This window comes from Dasypus novemcinctus, chromosome 25, assembly GCF_030445035.2.
Source record: "Dasypus novemcinctus isolate mDasNov1 chromosome 25, mDasNov1.1.hap2, whole genome shotgun sequence".
In the NCBI taxonomy this organism is placed as follows: Eukaryota; Metazoa; Chordata; class Mammalia; order Cingulata; family Dasypodidae; genus Dasypus; species Dasypus novemcinctus.
The window spans coordinates 17,986,106-18,007,727 of record NC_080697.1 but is presented as its reverse complement, the minus strand read 5'-3'; positions in this window follow the sequence as shown (position 1 = coordinate 18,007,727).

Here is a 21,622-nt window from a genome sequence, read left to right as displayed (position 1 = left end):
TCCTTTTGTATCTGGCTTGCTTCATTCACATAATGTTCTCCAGGTTCATTTTTGTTGTCATATGCTTTACAACTTCATTTCTTCTTACAGATGCATAATATTCCATTGTGTGAATATACCACAGTTTGTTCATCCAGTCTTCGGTTGATGGACACCTGGGTTCTTTCCAACTTTTGGCCATCATGGATAACGCTGCTATGAACATAGGTGTGCAGATGTCTGTTCATGTTACTGCTCTCAGTTCTTCTGGGTACATACCCAGTAGTGGTATTGCAGGGTCACATGGCAAATCTGTATTCAACTTCTTTAGGAACTACCAAACAGTCCTCCATAGTGGCTGTGCCATTCTGCATTCCCACCAACAGGGAATAAGTGTATCTATCTCTCCACATCCTGTCTAATACTTAAGAGTTCTCTGCCTTTTTAATAGTGGCCATTCTAACAGGTATGAAATGATATCTTATTTGTAGTTTTTTTAAAATTTCCCTAATCATTAGTGATGTTTCACATTTTTTCATCTGTTGTTTTTTGCCATCTGTATTTCTTCTTTTTTATTTTTTATTTTTTAAGATTTTTATTTTATTTTTATTTATTTCTCTCCCCTTCCCCCCCACCCCAGTTGTCTGTTCTCTGTGTCTATTTGCTGCATCTATTTCTTTGTCCGCTTCTGTTGTTGTCAGTGGCACGGGAATCTGTGTTTCATTTTGTTGTGTCATCTTGTAATGTCAGCTCTCCATGTGGATGGCACCATTCTTAGGCAGGCTGCACTTTGTTTTGTGCTGGGTGGCTCTCCTTACGGGGCACACTCCTTGCACATGGGGCTCCCCTATGCGGGGGACACCCTGCATTGCACAGCACTCCTTGCGTGTATCAGCACTGCACATGGGCCAGCTCCACACGGGTCAATGAGGCCCGGGGTTTGATCCGCGGACCTCCCATGTGGTAGACGGGTGCCCTAACCACTGGGCCAAGTCTGCTTCCCTGTATTTCTTCTTTGAACAAATGCTTATCCAAGTCTTTTGCCCATTTTTAAATTGAGTCATTTGTCCTTTTATTGTTGAGTTGTAACATCTCTTTATATATCATGGATATTAAACCCTTAGCAGTGGTTTCCAAATATTTTCTCCCATTGAGTCAGTTGCCTTTTCACCCTTTTGACAAAGTCCTGTGAAGTGCAAAAGTTTTTTATTTTTAAGTAGGTGCTGTTTATCTATTTTTTCTTTTGTTACACCTGCCTTGCATGTAAAGGCCAAGAAACCACCACTTACCACAAGGTCTTTAAGATGTTTCCCTACATTTTCTAATAGTAGTTTTATGGTCCTGGCTTTTATATTTAGATCTTTGATCCATTTTGAGTTGATTCTTGTATAGGGAATGATATAGGTGTCCATTTCATTCTTTTGGTTATAGATATCCAGTTCACCCAGCACCATTTGTTGAAGAGACTGTTTTGTCCTATTAACATAGACTTGGTAGGTTTGTCAAAAACCAGGTGGTCATAGATGTGAGGGTTTATTTCTGTATTCTAAATTCTATTCCACTGATTGATGTGTCTATCTTTCTGCCTGTACCATGCTGTTTTGACCACTGTAGCTTTGTAATGTTTCAAGGTCAATGAGGTTCCTCCCATGTCACTCTTCTTTTTTAGAATGCTTTTGGCTATTTGGGTGCACTTTCCCTTCCAACTGAATTTGGTAATTGCCTTTTCTATTTCTGTAAAATAGGTTGTTGGAAATTTGATTGGTATTGCATTGAATCTATAAACCAGTTAAGGCAGGATTGACAGTGTCACGGTATTTAGTCTTCTGATCCATGAACATAGAATGGCTTTCTATTTTTTAGGTCTTCATTACTTTCTTTTAGCATTGTTTCATAGTTTTCTGGACGTAGGCCTGTATTTCTTTACTTAAATTAATTCCTAGGTATTTGAGTTTTTTGTTGCTATTGTAAATGGAATTTCCCCCCTGATTTCCTCCTCAGATTGTAGTGTACAAAACCATTGATTTCTGCCTGTTGATCTTGTATCCTGCCACTTTGCTGAACTCATTTATTAGCTCAAGTAGCTTTGTGGTAGACATTTTAGAACTTTCTAACTATAGATTCATGTCATCCACAAATAGTGAGAGTTCTGTTTCTAATCTCAGAATTTTCTCTTTATCTTTGATATTTGACTTTCTGAGTAGTATTTGGGTTTATTCTGATTGGGCTATGCTATGCTTCTTGGCCATTATAATTTCATTTCTTTCATGAGAGTTGGGAAATTTTCAGCTATTATTTCCTTTAATGTTCTTTCTGCCCTCTTTCCCTTCTTTTCTCCTTCTTGAACTCCCATGACATATATGCTGCTTCATTTCATTGTGATTGAATTGTCATTCAATTCCCTGAGTTCCTACTCAATTTTTGTTTGTTCTTTTCTTCCTTCAACTTCAACTGTTCTGTCTTTGGTATCACTTATTCTTTCTTCTATCATTTCAAGTCTGCTGTTGCATGCCTCTGACATGTTTTTTTTTTTATCTCACCTATCATGTCTTTCATTCTCATGAGCTCTATTACTTTTCTATTCACATTTTCAAATTCTTGTGCTCGCTCAATGTTTTTTTGTGTGTGTCTTTTGAACCCAGGACCTCGTATGGGAAGCTGGCACTCAACCACGAGCCACATCTGTGCCCCTGAATTGGGTATTTATTTGGTGTTTGTTTTTAGGATGCACAAGGAACTGAATCTGGGACCTCCCATGTGGGAAGTAGGTGTTCAAGCTTTTGAGCCACATCCACTCCCTCAATACCTTCTTGATTTCGTTTATCTCTTTAGCCATATTGTCTTTCAAATCATTAATTTGATTTTGAAATTTGTGTTCATCTCATTAATTAGTTGTGTCAAATCCTGTGTCTCTTCTAGGGCTTTGATATTCCTTTTCTTGGGCCATCTCCTCCATTTTCTTAGTATGGCTCCTAATTTTTACCTGGTGTCTAGGCATCCAATTAGAATAACTAGTTTTCTCAGATGTTCAATTCCTCTCTCTTTCATAGGGATTTAGTTGTGGGAGGCTGTAACTGCCATTCTTTGATTCTTGTCAACCTGAGTCTTTAGGATTGTTCCTTTTAATTGCTCAAAACTGGCCTCTGGACCTAGTAATGGGTTGTAGATCCACTTCCTAGGACCTTGGGGAGGGAGGTTGTAAAGGATGGAAAAAGCCTCTCTTATTTAATTTCCTCGCATTCACTTCCTTGGTCTGCCAGCAGATGGCATGCTTTGGAAGCCCTCTCAGTTCGGTGCCTATTCAGAGTGTGTTTGCTGCAACATGGACTGGCTCAGCGTGATATAGGTTCCTGCTTACAGGCTAAGAACCTTGCAATTCAAACTTTCCCAGAAATAGTTCTCCAGCCTTCACTGGCAGCTTCCTCCCTTTTCTCTGGCAGGAAATAATTGACTCCCTTCTGCATCTTCAATAATCAGTCCTGGTTATTAGAGAGGGAGATTGATAGGGTTGGATCTCTTTAGTCTCGGATCTCTTAAGTCCTGAACTGGCTCCCAGAGCAAACAATGGCTCAGCCCTACCAGGCCTGGAAGGGCTGGTGGGACACAGCAGACCAAATTTGTGGGTCAAAAGCTGAGTCAGCCTTAGGCTATGTTCCCCTCTTTCCCCTTTCGTAGGGTGGTGGATCCCTGGGGCCCCCTTTGTCTGTAGGTGCAAGACCAGAAGCCTGTATATTCACAAGTGTCTTTAGCATGGAGTAGGGTGCCGGCAGAGGCAGCTGCCACTTTTAATTCATAGTTTTGCCATTGCAATTCTTTTCCCTTGTGCCTCTCTCTTCTGGGCAGTGTCCAGCCTTCCCCTGGTGTCCTAGACCCTAGAAGATTTTTCCCCAGTCCATTTCTGACCATCCTCTAGCTATTTTTCTGGGAGAAAAGAGATTCCCATGTATTTCTAGTCTGCCATCTTCTAAACGTTATCTTATATGGCACAAAGGACTTTGCTGCTATGATTAAATTAAGGATTTTTTTTTCTTTTTTTTATCAGGAGGTCCTGGGAATCAAACCTGGGTCCTCCGTATGGTAAACAGGAGCTCTATTGCTTGAGTCACAGCTGCTTCCCGAAATTAAGGATCTTGAGATCATCCTGGATGATCAAGATGCGCCTTAAATGTAATCATGAATATTCCTATAAGAGGGAGAGAGGAGGAGATTTGACTATGGAAGAAAATGAGAAGAGAGGATAGAAGCAAGAGGTTGGAATGAAGTGAGGAATGTGTCCAGTCAAGGACTGTAAGTGGTCTCCAGAAGCTAGAAAAGGCAATGAAACAGTTTGTCCCCTAAAACTTTCAGACAAAACGAGTCTTGTCGACATTTGACTTAAGCCCAGGGAAACTGATTACAGGTATCTCACCTCCAGAACTGTAAGAGAATAAATTTGTGTTGTCTTAAGCCACCAAATTTGTGGTAATTTGTTACAGCAGCAATAGGAAATTCATAGAGAATGTTTTCCAGAGAACAAGGCTGATGTTTGTTCAATGTGGTTTTAAAGGACCTATAGAAAAAAAAGACAAAACAAAATGTAAAAAAAGTAAAACAAACAAACAAAAAGGACCTGTAAGAATTGAATGGGCATTTAAGGGATGGAAAAATAGTACAGGAAAGACTGAATTCTCCTTTTCTCTGACTCTCCAATATCAAAAAGCAAGAACTGAGACCTGTGATTTTTTCACTTCATGTTTTGTGACAGATGCCTCACTTTTTAGCAGTAAGAGTTGAAGGTTTCCAAAGTGGGTGTTATTTTCATCCCTTTGCCTCATCTCTGTCTTTGCAGTTTGAAACCTATTCTTTATTTTTATAAAATTTCTTATATCTGGGAGAGAAAAGATGAAACTCTCCAGGAGGAGAACATTCTTTAGAGGGTAGATGGTAAAACTATAGAGAAAATCTGATAGAATGCTTGTTTATTCTTGGAACAAGTTTAGTGAGTGGATGAGTGGGTGAAAAAGACCTCTCCAAAAAAAAAAAAAACTCCTTGCATGATTGGTTTGGGACTAAAAGAGATAAAAAAAAAAAAAAAGTGATAGATTGGGAGCCCTAACATGGACAAAAGATGATGCTTAAGCAATACTTGAAAACATAATAGATAAGAATTTTTAAGTTTTGAAGAAAAATGTGTCTTCAAATCTAAAAAAAAGTAAGCTTTTAGGACTAGTAATTATACATTGAGACTTATCATAGGGATTTATGCACAATATCAATGATAAAGAGAAAATTGTAAATGTTACTAAGATGGGGGAGAGAGGGAAGCAGATTGCTACAAAAAAGAAGTAAGACTGATAAAAAGGCTTATCAGTCAGCCTGGAATTTTATCCCCAAACTATCATCATGGAGTGAGGGCAAAATGTGTTTTGGTATACCAGGAACAATTAAGGAATCTTTTTTTAAAATCACCCATACATTCTCACTGATAGACTTAAAAACACAATTTATAAAACTGATGAGGAAAATTTCCACTTCTGGCCATGATAGAATAACAGGGATAAAATTTACCTTCCTGCCTTAAACATATAGAAAACTGGAAAAATATATGAAACAATGGTTTTCAGAGATTGGACAACAGATACTATAGGATAGTGATTCCTGGGAGAAGGGAAACAAATGAGATGAACCGTATGAGTATCTTAGGTTACTGCATGGAGAGAATTTGCCTATCATTATTTAAAGAGAGGCTGACAATCTCAATGCATTAAAAAGACAGTTTGGAATTCAGGGAATCCAAGGTGGTGAAAATGTGCAAGGTAAAGTGCCAGAGAAAATGGAACTGCACACAGAAAGAAATACAGATATCTGCTGGAGGAACCCTTCAAGATTTAGGCTAAGTACTGAGCTGAACATGCATGTGAGGAAACTGCAAAGGCTGGAAAAAGAACTACTTAACGGAGTAGGCAGAACAATCTCCCAGAACTCACACTGGTCTGGGAATAATTTGTATTCTCATGACCAAAAAAGGAAGGACTCACAAAGCACAGGGCATCAGAAAGAGTCCTCAAAAGGGTTTTGCCTCAGTAGTGGAGGCAAATTAGCTTTAGCATAAAGTCTACTCTGCATCTTCCCTATCAAAGGGTAAAACTAAGTCTCAAAAGTATCAAACTGTTTCCAAGGAACATAATTGTGTCTCAGAAAAAAAGTCCAACAATAATTAAAAGAATACAAAACATTCTAACACCCAAAAATGTAAAATGTCTGATTAAAATTACCAGGCATGGGGAATGGATGTAGCTCAAGTAGTTGAGCACTTGCTTCCCATGTACAAGGTCCTGGGTTCAATCCCCAGTACCTCCTAAAAAAAAAAAAAAAAAGGGATAATATGAGCCATAGCCAGGAGAAAAACCAATCAATAGAAATTGACCCAGAAATTACACAAAGGATGGAATTAGTACACAAGGACATTAAAATACCTATTAAATATTCTATATATTCAAGAAGATAGGAAAGGCATACTCATGATAAGGAGAGGAAAGGAAGGTATAAAATAAATACCCAAATCAAACCTTTAGAGATAAAAAATGCAATGTCAAAATTGAAAATACACTGAATGGGATTAACAGCAGATTAGCTACTACAGAAGAAAAAAAGCAAAAAAAAAACTATCTAAAATGAAATACACAGAGAGAAAAATATTCAATAAAAAGAACAGAGCATCAATGAGTAACATCAAGCAGCCTAATATATATATGATTGGAGTCCCTGAAAAAAGCAGGGAGGACAGAAAAAAAATTGGAAGACATAATGGTCAAAAATACTCCAAATATGTAGGAAACCCATAGTTCCGGGAATCTCGATGACCTAAATAGAAAAAACAAGGAAATCACATCAAGGCACATCATAACAAAATTACTAAAGACAATAAAAGATGAAGAAAAAAATCTTAAAATTTGCCAGAAGTGATGAAAAGTTACTTGGCAGTATGAGGGAAGATATAAGATAAAATGTAAGATAAAAGAAATAACAGTGAGCATATAGATTGATAATATATATTGTCAAGTGTAAACTTCTGATTTTAAAAATGAAAAATAATTTTTTGTCTTAAAAAATTGCCAATTTTAGGTATATACCCAAAAGAATTGAAAGTAGAGACTTGAACAACTATTTATATATCAATATTCATAGCAGCATTATTCAAAATAGCCAAAAGGTAAAAGTAACCCAATGTCCATCAACAGATAAATGGATAAACAAAATGTGGTATATACATATGATGTAATATTATTCAGCTGTAAAAAAAAAGTTCTGATACATGCTACAATACAAATTTTGAAGACATCATATTAAATGACATAAACCAGACACAAAAACAGAAACATTAATAATCTCATTTATATGAAATAACTAGAATATGCAAACTCATAGAGAAAGAAAATAGATTACAGGTTACCAGGGGCAGGTGTAGGGAATGGGGAGTTAATGCTCAATGAGTAAATAGTTTCTGTTTTGGGTGATGGAACTGTTTTGATAATGGATGGTGGTATTGGTAGCACAACATTGTAAATGTAACTAACACTACTAAATTGCATATGTCAAAATGGTTAGAATGGAAAATTTTGTTATATATGTTACCAGAATAAAAAAAGAATAGAACTGTACAACATAAAGAATGAACACTAATGAAACTATTGATTTTTGTTAATAGTACAATTATAATAAGATTGGCTCATCGAATGTAACAAATGTATTACTCCAATACTAAATGCTAATAATAAGGTAACTGGGGTGGCAGACTTGGTCCAGTGGTTAGGGCATCCGTCTACCACATGGGGGGGCCATGTTTCAAAACCCCGGCCTCCTTGACCCATGTGGAGCTGGCGCATGAGTAGTGCTGATGTGCACACAAGGAGTGCCATGCTGTGCGGCGCCGCGAAGGGGTGTCCCCCGCGTAGGGGAGCCCCACACGCAAGGAGTGAGCCCTGTAAGGAGAGCCGCCCAGCGCGAAAGAACGTCCAGCCTGCCCAGGAATGGTGCCGCACACACGGAGAGCTGACACAACAAGATGACGCAAACAAAAGAAACACAGATTCCCGTGCTGCTGACAACAACAGAAGCTGACAAAGAAGACGCAGTAAATAGGCACAGAGAACAGACAACCGGGGTGGGGGGGAAGGGGAGAGAAATAAATAAATCTTTAAAAAATATATATATATAAATAATAATAAGGTAACTCTGTACCTGAGGGGATATGTGGGTACCCTGTACTTTCTGCGTAATTTTTCTGTAAACAAATGCTTTAAAGAATAATATCTATCAGAAGGAAAGCTGCAACTCAACAACAAAAAGACCAACAACCCAATTTAAAAATGGGCAAAGTACTTGAATAGTGCATATACAGATGGCCAATAAGCACATGAAAAGATGTTCAACATCATTAGCCATTAGGGAAATGCAAATCAAAAGCCACAGTGAGATAGCACTTCAAACCCACTAGAACAGCTATTATGGAGAGAGAAAAAAAGGAAAATAACAAATGTTGGCAAGAGTGTGGAGAAATAGGAACCATTGTACATTGTTAATGGGAATGTAAAATAGCACAGCCACTGTGGAAAGCAGTTTGGCGGATCCTCAGAAAGTGAAACAGCATTACCATATGACCCAGCAATTCCACTCTTGGGTATATACCCCAAAGATTTGAAAGCAGGAACCAAAAACTTGTATAACAATGTCATAGCAGCATCACTCACAACAGCCAAAAGTGGAAGAAACCCAAGTGTCTATCAATAGATGAATGGATATTCAATATTTGCCCTTAAAAAGTAACGCATGGAAAGCAGATTTGGCTCAAGTGATTGAGCTCCCACCTATCACATGGGAAGTCTGTGGTTTGGTTTCTGGTGTCTCCTAAAGAAGACAGTGAGCTGGTACAACAGGCAGGTGTGGCAAGCTGACTCAACAGTATGACACAACAAGAGACACAGGAAGAAGAACATTATGAGAGAAACACACACACAGCAAGAAATGGAGGTGGCTTAAGCAATTAGGTGCTTCCCTCCCACTTCGGAGGTCCCAAGTTCAGTTCCCAGTGCCTCCCAAAGAAACAAAAAATTAACGGTCACAGCAAGTGCAAACTGACACAGCAAATGCAAACGAGGGGGTGGGGAGATATAAATAAATAATCTTTAAAAAAAAAGAAAAGCATGCAACATGAAATGAATGAACCTTGAAAATTCTTGAGTGAAATAAGTCAGACACAAAAGGACAAATATTATATGAATCCATTTATATGAAATAGCTAGCATAAATAAATTCATAGAGACAGAAAGTAGCTTACAGGTTATCAAAGGCTGGGGAGAGGGACAATGGAAAAGTTTTTGCCTAATAGGTATAAACTTTGTGTTTTGGGTGATGAAAAAGTTTTGCTAATGGATGGTGGAGATGGTAGACCAACATTGTAAATGTACTTAATACCGCTTAATTATACAGTTAAAAATGGTTAAGATGGCAAATTTTTTCTTATAAATATCTGCTACCAAATTAAAAATAAACTAAAAAGAAAATAAGTAGGAACTCAAACTTTAGATGATCATTACAAGATTGCAGGTGTTCATTGGGTAGTTAATACTTGCTGAGGTCTTTTCAAGATGTGGATCAAAATATTTTCTAACTCTAGATTTTCTAATAAATATTTATATTTAAGGGTTATTATTAAAATGGTAAGGAAGATCCCTAGTATACTAGAAATACTCTCCAAATCTTCTAGCCAACAAAGGAAAAATGGTGGGAATATATGAAATAATAAGTCCAATAAAAGGCAGAAAATAAGAAAGAAAAAGAAGCAAAGAAGGCACAGAAGAACACACAGTGAATAGATACAGAGAGCAGACAAGGAGGGGAAGGGGAGAGAAATAAATAAAATAAATCTTTTTTTAAAAAAAAGAAGCAAAGAAGGGAAGAGGATGCGGCTTGAGTGACTGGGCTCCTGCCTACCACATGGGAGGTCCTAGCTTCAGTTCCTGGTGCTTCCTGAAAAAGGTGAGCAGGCACAATAAGCTGACGCAACAAGATGATGCAACAAGAGATACAAAGAGAAAAGACAATGAGAGACACAACAAACCAGGGAGCTAAGGTAGCTCAAGCTACTGAGCTACTCTCTCCCACATGGGAGGTCCCAGATTTGGTTCCTGGTGCCTCCTAAAGAGAAGTTGAGGAGACACAGAGAGCACACAACAAATGGACTCAGAGAGCAGAGAGTGAGTGCAAACAACGAGACGTAGGGGTGGGAATAAATAAATAAAATAAAACTTTAAAAAAAAAAGAAGAAGCAAAGAAAAATTATAGCAAAGAGAAAACACAAATAAGATGGCGGCAATAAGTCCAAATACATCAGTATTCAAAACAAATGTTAACAGATAATTCAAAACAATGAATTTAACACATTAAACTGACTTATTAAAAGACAAATTATAAAGTTAGATGCATTTAAAATATAAAGACTCATGTTGGGCCATAACATAAGTCTTATTAAATTTAAAGAGATTAAATCATACAAAGTAACTTTTCTGATCACAGTGGAATGAAACTAGAAATCAATAACAGAAGGAAAACTGGAAAATTTATAAATATGTGGAAATTAAACAACACAGTCTTAAATAACTAATAGATCAAAGAAGAAATCACAAGAGAAATTGGAAAATACCTTGAAACAAATGAAAATGAAAACACAACATACCAAAACTTATGGGATACAGCAAAAAACACTGCCAAGAGGAAAATTTATAAAAATAAATGTCTACAATTTAAAAAAGAAGAAGGGGAACTATTGTGGCTCTGTGGTTGAGTACCAGCTTCCTGCATATGAGGTCCCGGGTTCAATCTCCAGTCCTGGTACCTCAGAAAATAAAAAAGAAGAAAGATCTCAAATCAACAGCCTAACTGTACACCTTAAGGAACTAGAAGAAGAAGAAACTACACCCAAAGCTAGAAAAAGGAAGGAGATAATAAAGATTAGAGAGTACATAAATGAAATGGACAATAGAAAAATAATAGAGAAGATCAAGAAAATTGACAAACCTTTAGCAAGAGTGATTAAGAAAAAGAGAAGACTCAAATTACTAAAATCTGAAATGACAGTGGGACATTACTACCAATTTTACAGAAATAAAACAAGAATATAAGAGAATATTATTGTATTAGTCAGTCAAAGGGGTGCTGATGCAAAGTACCAGAAATCTGTTGGCTTTTATAAAGGGTATTTATTTGGGGTAGAAGTTTATAGTCACAAAGCCATAGAGAGTAAGTTATTTCCCTCACCAGAGTCTGTTGCCACATGTTGGAGAAAGTTGGCTGCTGGCCTCTGCTAAGTTTCAGCATTCCTTTCCTCTTATGGTCCCATGGTCCCAGCTTCTTCAGATCTCAGCAGTAGGCTGGCATGAGGCTTGTCTCTCTTTCCAGGGCTTGGCTTTTTCTGGGCTCAGCTGCTCTGCTATCCTCACAAGGCCAGCTGAAAACTATCAGGCGAACAGCTTGGCTCTCTCCTGGGGGCTCCAGCATCAAAACTAAGGTCTCCTCTGCCGAGTAGCTTTCTGTGTGAGTATCTGGGGACTCAATGTCCTACTGACATGGCCAAATAAAAGCTCTAACCTTAATTTAATCAAGTAAAAGTGAAACCTCTGGATTTAATACAATCAAAGAGCATCATATCCAGAGGAACAGACCAGTTTACAAACATAATCAATATTTCTTTTTGGAATTCATCAATAATATCAAACTTCCACAACTATGAACAACTATATGCCAACAAATTGCATAACCTAGATGAAATGGACAAACTCCTAAAAACATGCAAGAAGAAATAGAAAATCTGAATAGATCTATAACAAGTAAGTACACCTCCCAACAAAGAAAAGTCCAGGACCAAATGGCTTCACTGGTGAATTCTAGCAAACATTTAAAGAATAGTTAGCTCTAATACTCAGGCTCTTTCAACAAATAGAGGAGGAAGGAACACTTCCCAATTCATTTTCTGTGATCAGTATTACCCTGATACCAAAGCCACACAAAGCACTACAAGAAAATAAAACTATAGGCCAATATCCCTGGTGAGTAGAGATGCAAAAATTCTCAACAAAATACTAGCAAAACAAATTCAGCAGCATACTAAAAGAATTATGCACCATGATTGTATTAGTCAGGGTTCTCTAGGGAAACAGAATCAACAGGAGATATCTGGAAATAGTATAAGAATTTATAAAATTCTCTTGCATGACTGTGGAGATGCACAAGTCCAGATTCCGCAGGCAGACTGCAAACCAGGGGCTCTGAAAAGTCCAGCGAAGGTCCTTGATGAGTTCCCAGGAGACGATCGCTGTCCAAAGACAAGCTGGGAAATTCTCTCTGAATGCTGAAATCACTTTCCCTTTTAAGGCATTCAACTGATTGGATAAAATGTCACTCATTGCTGATGGCAATCTCCCTGGTGGATCATGGATGTAACCAGCCATCTATGCAGTAAACTCACTGATGACTAGGAAGTGGATTTGGTTCAATGGGTAGAGCGTCCACATGGGAGGTCCAGGGTTCAAACCCAGGGCTTCCTGACCTGTATGATGAGCTGGCCCATGCGCAGTGCTGATGTGCACAAGGAGTGCCATTCCACACAGGGGTGTCCCCCATGTAGGTGAGCCACATGCACAAGGAGTGCACCCCATAAGAGAGCCACCCCATGCAAAAAAAGCACAGCCTGCCCCAGAGCAGCTCCGCACACATGGAGAGCTGACGCAGCAAGATGATACAACAAAAAGAGATGCAGATTCCCTGTGCTGCTGACAAGAATACAAGTGGACAAAGAAGAACACACAACAAATGGACACAGAAAGCTGACAACTGGGGGGAAGGGGTGAATGGGGCGAGAAATAAATAATAAATAAATAAATCTTTAAAAAAACCAACTCACTGATGACTAAAGTCCATAAATGTCCTTGCTTTCTTGACCAAACAAATGGACCCAATTACCTGGCTGAGCTGACACATTAGCCTAACCATCACAATGACCAATTTGGATTTACCCCTAGAATGCAAAAGAGTATTTCATCATGTGAAAATCAATCATCACATTAACAGAATAAAGGGGGGCAAACTGCATGATCATCTCAATTGATGCAGAAAAAGCATTTGACAAAATCCAACATGCTTCATGATAAAAATATTTAACTAGAAATACTCAATATGACAAAGGCCATATATGAAAAATCCACAGTTAATATAATACTCAATGGTGAAAAACAATGTTTCACACCTAAGATCAGGAATAAGACAAAGATGTCACTTTCATCATTTCTCTTCAACACAGAACTGAATATTCTAGCCAGAACAATTATACAGGGGGAAAAAAGGCATCCAAATTGGAAAGGAAGAAGTAAAATTATCTGTGCAGATGACATGCTCTTACAGGTGGGAAACCCTAAAGAATCCACACATGCATACACACACACACACAAATTTAGCAAACTTGAAGGATATGAAATGACATGGAAAAATAAGTTGCATTTCTATATACTAGTAATCAACAGCACAAAAAGGAAATTAAGAAAACATTTCCATTTAAAATACCATCAAAAATAAGAAAATACTTAGGAATAAATTAAACTAAGGAAGCAAAGGATTTGTACACTGATAACTACAAAAACATTGCTGAAAGATATTAAAGAAGACCTACATAAATGGAAAGACATACAATGTTCATAGATTGGAAGACTAATATTAAGACAATACTACTCAAAGATATTCAGATTCAATGCAATCTCTATCAAAATCTCAGAGACATATTTGCAGAAATAGAGAAATCCATCCTAAAATTACTATGGAATTTCAGGTGACCCCAAATAGCTAAAACAATTTGATAAAGAAGAACAAGTTTAGAGGACTAACTTCCAATTTCAAAAGTTACTACAAAGCCACACTCAAATGAGGGTCCAGGGTTCAAACCCAGGGCCTCCTGGCCCATGTGGGAGCTGGCCCATGTGCAGTGCTGCTGTGCGCAAGGAGTGCAGTGCCACGCAGGGGTGCCCCCTGCATAGGGGTGCCCCACATGCAAGGATTGTGCCCCAAAAGGAGAGCTGCCCTGCATGAAAAAAAGTGCAGCCCACCCAGGAGTGGTGCCGCATACATGGAGAGCTGATGCAGCAAGATGACGCAACAAAAAGAGACACAGATTCCTGGTGCTGCCTGACAAGAATACAAGTGGACACAGAAGAACACACAGCGAGTGGACACAGAGAGCAGACAATGGGGGGGCCACAGGGAAGGGGAGAGAAATAAACAAAAAAATAAATTCTAAAAATAAATAAATACACATATTTATGGCCAATCAATTTTTGACTAGGGTGCCAAGACCATTCAATGGGGGAAAGGGTCAACTTTTCAACAAATGGAGCTGAGAAAAGAATGAAATTAGACCCTTACATTATTCCCTACACAAAAATTATCTCAAAATGGATCCAGCATCTAAATTTAAGAGCCAAAATGATAAAACTCAGGAATTGGATGTGGCTCAAGCAGTTGAGCACCTGCTTCCCACATGGTAAGTCCTACTAAAGGCAAAACAAAACAACAAGTGGAGGTGGGGGGTGGGAAATAAATCTTAAAAAAAATTTTTTTTTTAAATTGGAATAATAGAAACTAATGAAAAAATATTAAAAAACAAAACAACAACGAAAATAACAAGAAAACAAATGAAAAAACCAACTCAGGGGAGCCAATGTGGCTTAGTGGTTGAGTGCTGTCTTCCCACACAAGAGGTCCTGGGTTCAATCCCTGGGCCTGGTACCAAAAAAATCCCAACCTTCTTAGAAGAAAACATAGGGGAAAATCTTTATGACTTTGGATTTAGCAATGGTTTCTTAAGTATCACTCCCAAAACACAGGCAACAAAAGAGAAAATTAATTGGACATCATCAAAATAAAAAATTTTTGTGTATCTAAGGACACTATTAAGTGTGAAAAGTATCTGCAAATCATGTATATGAAAGGGATTAAAATTCAGAATAAAGAATTTATACAACTCAATAGCAACAAAATTTTTAAATTAAATAGGCAAATGACTTGAATGACATTTCTCCAAAGAACATATACAGATGGCCAATAAACACATGAAAAGACACTCAACCTCATTAACAGGGAAATGCAAATCAAAATCACAATGAGATACCACTTCGTACCCACAATGTTTTTTTTATTTTAAAAAGAATTTATTGAAGCATATCATTCATACATGAACACACATAAACGGTGATTGTGTAGTAAAAGTTGTGAACTTACAGAACAAACATGCATAACATCATACATCACCCCACCATAAATACCTTGCATTGTTGTGAAATATTTGTAATAAATTATGAAAGAGCATCATTAAAGTATTACTACTAACTATAGTACATATCTTACATTTGGTGTATTTTTCCCCCAACACACCCTCACCCTATTTTTCTGTTGTTCATAAACCATATAATTTATTTAAAGTATATAACCAATGGCATTTGGTATAATTACTGAGTTGCACATTCATCACTTCAATCAATATTAGAGCATTTTCATTACTGAAAACCAAAAACCAAAAGCAATAACAAAAAAAACACAAACTGCTATCATATGCATGTTACTGCTACTTTACAAATCCAAACATTTACAAACAACTTTTTACCAGTTCTTCACAGATTAAACCCCAGGCTTCCATTCTCTAAGCACATTCTATTCTCGGGTGACTTATATTCTAGGGCTAGTAACTCCATGAGTTTGCTCATTATATTTAGTTCATAATAGCAGAATCATACAATATTTCTCCTTTTGTGCCTAACTTGCTTCATTCACCATAATGTCCCACACCTCCAGGTTCATCCATGTTGTCATATGCTCTGTGACTTAATTCCTTCTTACAGCTGAATAATATTTCATTGTGTGTGTATATCAGTTTCTTTATCCATTGTCACTTGATGGACACCTGGGTTGTTTCCAACTTTTTTTTTTTCAAGATTTATTTTATTTATTCACCCACCCCACCCTGTTTCCCACATTGTCTGCTCTCTGTGTCCATTTGCTCTGTGTTCTTCTTCTGTGTCTATTTGTATTCTCATTAGATGGCTCTGGGAACTGATTCTAGGACCTTCCAGAGTGGGAGAAAGGCGATTACTCTCTTGTGCCACCTCAACTCCCTGTTCTCTATGTCTTATTTTCTCTTCTCTGTGTCTCTTGTTGCATCATCTTGCTGCACCAGCTCTGTGTCAGCTGGCACTCCTGCACAGGGTGACTTTCCTGCACTGGGTGGCATTTCCATGCAGGGGGACACTCCTGTGCAGGGCAGCATTCCAGCATGGGTGGGCATTCCGTGTGGGCCAGCTCACCGCAGGGGCCAGCTTGCCCTCACCAGGAGGCCCTGGGTATTGAACCCTGGACCTCCTAGATGGTAGATGGGAGCCCAATTGGTTGAGTCACATCCATTTCCCTGTTTCCAACTTTTAGCAGTTGTGAATAAGTTTGCTTTGAAGACCAGTGTAAAGATGTCTGTTCGTGTCACTGCTGTCAGTTCTCCTGGGTATATACCTAGTATCAGTATTGCCGGGTCACACGGTAGAACTATATCTAACTTCCTTAGGAATCGCCAGACTTCCCCAGTGACTGTACCACTCTACATTCCCACCAAGAATGAGTAAGAATATCTCTCCACATCCTCTCCAACACTTGTAGTTTTCTCTTTTGTTAATAGTGTCCATTCTAGTAAGTGTGAAACAATATCTCATAGCTTTGAGTTTAGGGGGTACCAGAGATTGAACCCAGGACCTCATATATGGGAAGCAGGTGCTCAACAACTTGAGCTACATTGACTCCCCTATAGTTTTGATTTGCATTTCCCTAATAGCTGGTGATGCTGAACATTTTTTCATGTGTTTTTTATACACTTCTTTAGAAAAATGTCTATTCAGGTCTGTAGCAGTTTGATATGGTTATGAATTCCAAAGATATTGGATTATGTTTGTAATCTGATCTGTAACCTGGGCATGATTGAGTAATGATTAGGGCATTGAGTCTCCACCCCTTGGTGAGTGGGGACTCACAGGAAAAAGGCATGGCAAAGAACAGAGTTGGGGGTTCTTAATGTTGGAGTTTTGATGTTGGAGTCTCAAACTGAAGTCTTAAGCTGGAGCCCCAGGGAGAGATGGAGCCGTTTGCCTGATAGTTTACAGCTGACCTTGTGGAGAGAGGCAACACCTAGAGAGCTTCATAGTCTATAGCTGTCTTTGTGGAGAAAACAGTAGCTGAGCCCAGAGGAACCCAGGAAGCCTGAACCCTCACAGACATCAGCAGCCATCTTGCTCCAACATGTGAAAATAGACTTTGGTGAGGGAAGTAACTTATACTTTATGGTCTGTTATCTGTAAGCTCCTACCCCAAATAAATACCCTTTATAAAGACCAACCAATTTCTGGTATTTTGCATCAGCACCCCTTTGGCTGACTAATACAAGGTCTTTTGCCCATTTTTTTAAAAAAGATTTATTTTATTTCTCTCCCCTTCCCTTCCACTGTCTGCTCTCTTTGTCCATTCGCTGCGTGTTTTTTTTTTTTTTTTAAAGATTTATTTATTTATTTCTCTCCCCTTCCCTCCTCACCCCGGTTGTCTGTTCTCTGTGTCTATTTGCTGCATCGTCTTTGTCTGCTTCTGTTGTTGTCAGCGGCACGGGAATCTGTTTCTTTTTGTTGCGTCATCTTGTTGTGTCAGCTCTCTGTGTGTGTGGCGCCATTCCTGGGCAGGCTGCACTTTCTTTCTCACTAGGCGGCTCTCCTTATGGGGCGCACTCCTTGTGTGTGGGGCTCCCCTATGCGGGGGACACCCCTGCATGGCATGGCACTCCTTGCGCGCATCAGCACTGCGCATGGGCCAGCTCCACACGGGTCAAGGAGGCCTGGGGTTTGAACTGCAGACTTCCCATGTGGTAGATGGATGCCCTAACCACTGGGCCAAGTCCGCCACCAGCTGTGTATTCTTCTGAGTCCTCTTGCATTATTAGGCAGCACTGGGAAACTGCGTCTCTTTTTTGTTGCATCATCTCTCCATGTGTGCGGTGCCACTCCTGGGCAGGGTGCACTTTTTTCACGAGGGGCAGCTCTCCTTGAGAGGTGCACACCTTGTGCGTGGGGCACCCTTACACAGGGGCACCCATGTGGCACGGCAGCACTCCACGTGGGCCAGCTTACCACACCGGTGAGGATGCCCTGGGGATAGAACCCTGGACCCTCCATTTGGTAGACAGAGGCTTTATCAGTTGAGCCATGTCTGCTTTCCTTGCCTTTTTTAAATCAAGTCATTTGTCTTTTTATTGTTGAGTTGTAGGATTTCTTTATATATCATGTATATTAGACCCTTGTCAGATGTGTGATTTACAAATATTTTCTCCCATTGAATAGGCTGCCTTTTTAACCTCTTTACAAAGTCCTTTGACTTGCAGAAGTATATAATTTTGAGGAGTTTCCATTTATCTGTTTTTTCTTTTGTTGCTTTGGGTGTTAAGGTTTAAAAGACCCCCACCTACAAGGTCTGGTAGATGTTTCCCTACATTTTCTTCTAGGAGTTTTATTGTCTTGACTTTTTAGGTTTTTGATCCATTTTGAATTGTTTCTTGTATAGGGCTCCTCTTTCATTCCTTTGGTTATGGATATCGATATCCAGTTCTACCAGCACCATTTGTTGAAGAGACTGTTCTGTCCTAGAAAAATGGACTTGGTAGGCTTATCAAAAATAAGTTGGCCATAGAGGTAAGGGTCCATTTCTGAACTCTCAATTCAATTCCATTGACTGACGTGTCCATCTTTATGCCAATACAATGCTGTTTTAAGCCCTGCAGCTTTATAATACACTTCAAGGCCAGGAAGCATGAGTCCGCTGACTTCGCTCTTCTTTTTAGATTGTTTTTGGCTATTCAGGACACCTTTTCCTTCCAAATAAATTTGGCAATTGACTTTTCTATTTCTGTAAAGTAGGCTGTTGGAATTTTGATTGGTATTGCATTTAATCTATAAATCAACTTGGGTAGAATTAACATCTTCACGATGTTTAGTCTTCCAATCCATGAACACAGAATGTCCTTCCATTTGTTAAGGTTTCTTTTATCAGAGTTTTGTAGTTTTCTGATTACAGATCCTTTATATTCCTGGTTAAATTACTAGGTATTTGAGTCTTTTTGTTACTATTGTAAATGGAATTTAAAAAATTTCCTCAGCCTACTCATTACTAGTGTATAGAAATGATTTTTTAATGTTGTATCCTACCACTTTGCTGAACTCATTTGTTAGCTTTAATGGCTTTGTTGTAGATATTTTCTTCACATTGAATGGGCAAAAATGTCCACAGAGATCACTAGAAAGACCAAAATATTTTTTAAATATAGGATCTATATTTCTAAATATAGGATCATGTCATCTCAGTATAGTGAGAGTTTTACTTCCTCTTTTCCAATTTAGATGTCTTTTTTTTTTTTTTTCTTGCCTAATTCCTCTAGCTAGAACTTCTAGCACAATGTTGAATAACAGGTATGAGTGGGCATCCTTGTTTTGTTCCTGATCTTAGAGGAAAGACTTTCAACTGCTCCCCATTGAGTACAATGTTGACTGTGGGATATTTATATGTCTTTTATCATGTTGAGGAACTGTCCTTCTATACCTATCTTTCAAAGTGTTTTTATCAAGAAAGGATGCTGGATTTTGTTGAATGTCTTTTCTGCATCAATCAAGATGATCATGTGTTTTTTTCCCTTCAATTTGTTAATGTGGTATATTATGCTAACCAATTTTCTTAGGTTGAATCACCCTTGTATACCAGGAATAAAATCCATTTGATCATGATGTATAATTCTTTTAATAAGCTGTTGGATTTGATTTGCAAGTATTTTTTTAAGGAGGTACTAGAGTTCAAACCCAGGACCTTATATGTGCAAAGCAGGCACTCAACCCGACTATATCTCTTATTTGTTGTTGCTCTTATTTTGCAAATATTTTGTTGAGAATTTTTGCATCTATGATCATTATAAAGATTGGTCTGTAATTTTATCTGGTTTTGGTATTAGGATGATGTTGGCTTCATAGAATGAGGTGGGTAATTTTCCCTCTTTCAATTTTTTGGAAGAGTTTAAACAGGATTGGTATTAGTTCTTGAAATGTTTGGTAGATGGATATAGTAACATGTGACATATATATACAATGGAATATTTGGCGATATAAAGGAATGATGTTCTGAAACATGCTACAACATGGATGGACCTTGAAAACATTCTTAGGGAAATGTCAGACACGAAGGACAAAAATTATATACTTCTCCATATATGAGGTATCTAGAATAGGTAAATTAACAGGGACAAAAAGTAGAGTAGAGGTTACCTGGGGCTTGGGGAAGTGGGAGTTGAGAGTTATTGCTTAATGGACAGAGAGATTGTTTGGGATGATGAAAAAGTTCTGGAAATGGTGGTGATAGTTACACAACGTTGTGAATGTACTTTTTGCCACTGAATTTTACATTTAAAATCGTTAAAATGGTAAATCTTGTTATGTATATTTTACCACAATAAAAAATAATGTAACAATCCAGGTAGGTTAAAAATACAGGGAGTAATGGGTAAGGAGGAGCAGGCCAATGATGTTAGACATCATTGACAGAAGACAGCTGTCAGACATAGCTACAGCAGTGGAGAGGAAGCCATTTTGGTGGACAGGATAGCAGGATTTCAACTTTTGTTCTTCTTCGTTCCCTAAATGTGTCTGTGAGCCTCAGTTGTAAGAACTTTGGCCTTAGGGATTATTAAAAGCAGCAGCAGATCTTTTCTAAGTAACATGCTATGGTTCTTCTGGGTCAATCTGTTTTCAGCAGCCTCTATGGCCAAGGAAAGTTCTCTTTCCCAAGGATTTTGGAGAATACTAAGGAATAATTAAGTATGCCATCGATCCACTCTGGAAAAAAAAAAAAATTTTTCAGCTGTCTTTCCTCCAAACCACTGCTGCTCCTGAGATTTGTCATGACTTCCTCCAGGCTCTCCATATAGTCTCACTAAAGCTCTGCTCAGTCCAGTCTCTAGGGCTATAGACTGTAAAAACAGAATGGTCCACAAATACCACGAGAAATGGCTATTCTTTAGATTTCTGATGAGGCAGAGTTGGCTCACCCTGCCTCCCTAATCTAATGGAAATCTCCAGACTGTGCTACACACATACTCTTTTCACAATGTCAAATTCCATTCTCAGGAAAAAGTAAAAACAAAAGGCGCTGAATAATTTCATGCTCCCTCTACACTGCCTTTTCTAGAGATCTCATCCAGGTTCATGAACTTGTAGGCGTAATTAACCTCATCTTCTCTCATAGTCTAACTTCAATTCAGGATTTCCAGTATCTATATTTAGTTGTCACCTTAAATTGAACCTACTATTTTCTCCCAAGACTAGGCATCCTTCCCCCAATTTCCAACTTATTTTCTGTTAATGGCTTCACCAATTTTTGTCATTTAAGGTCAAAACATTGTTATTCATTTAGTCCATAAATATTTAAATATTATTGTGCACGTACAAGAATTGGGCTGGGGGGTACAATGGTAAGTTCAATGGAGTTTCTGCCTCTTAGAAAAGGT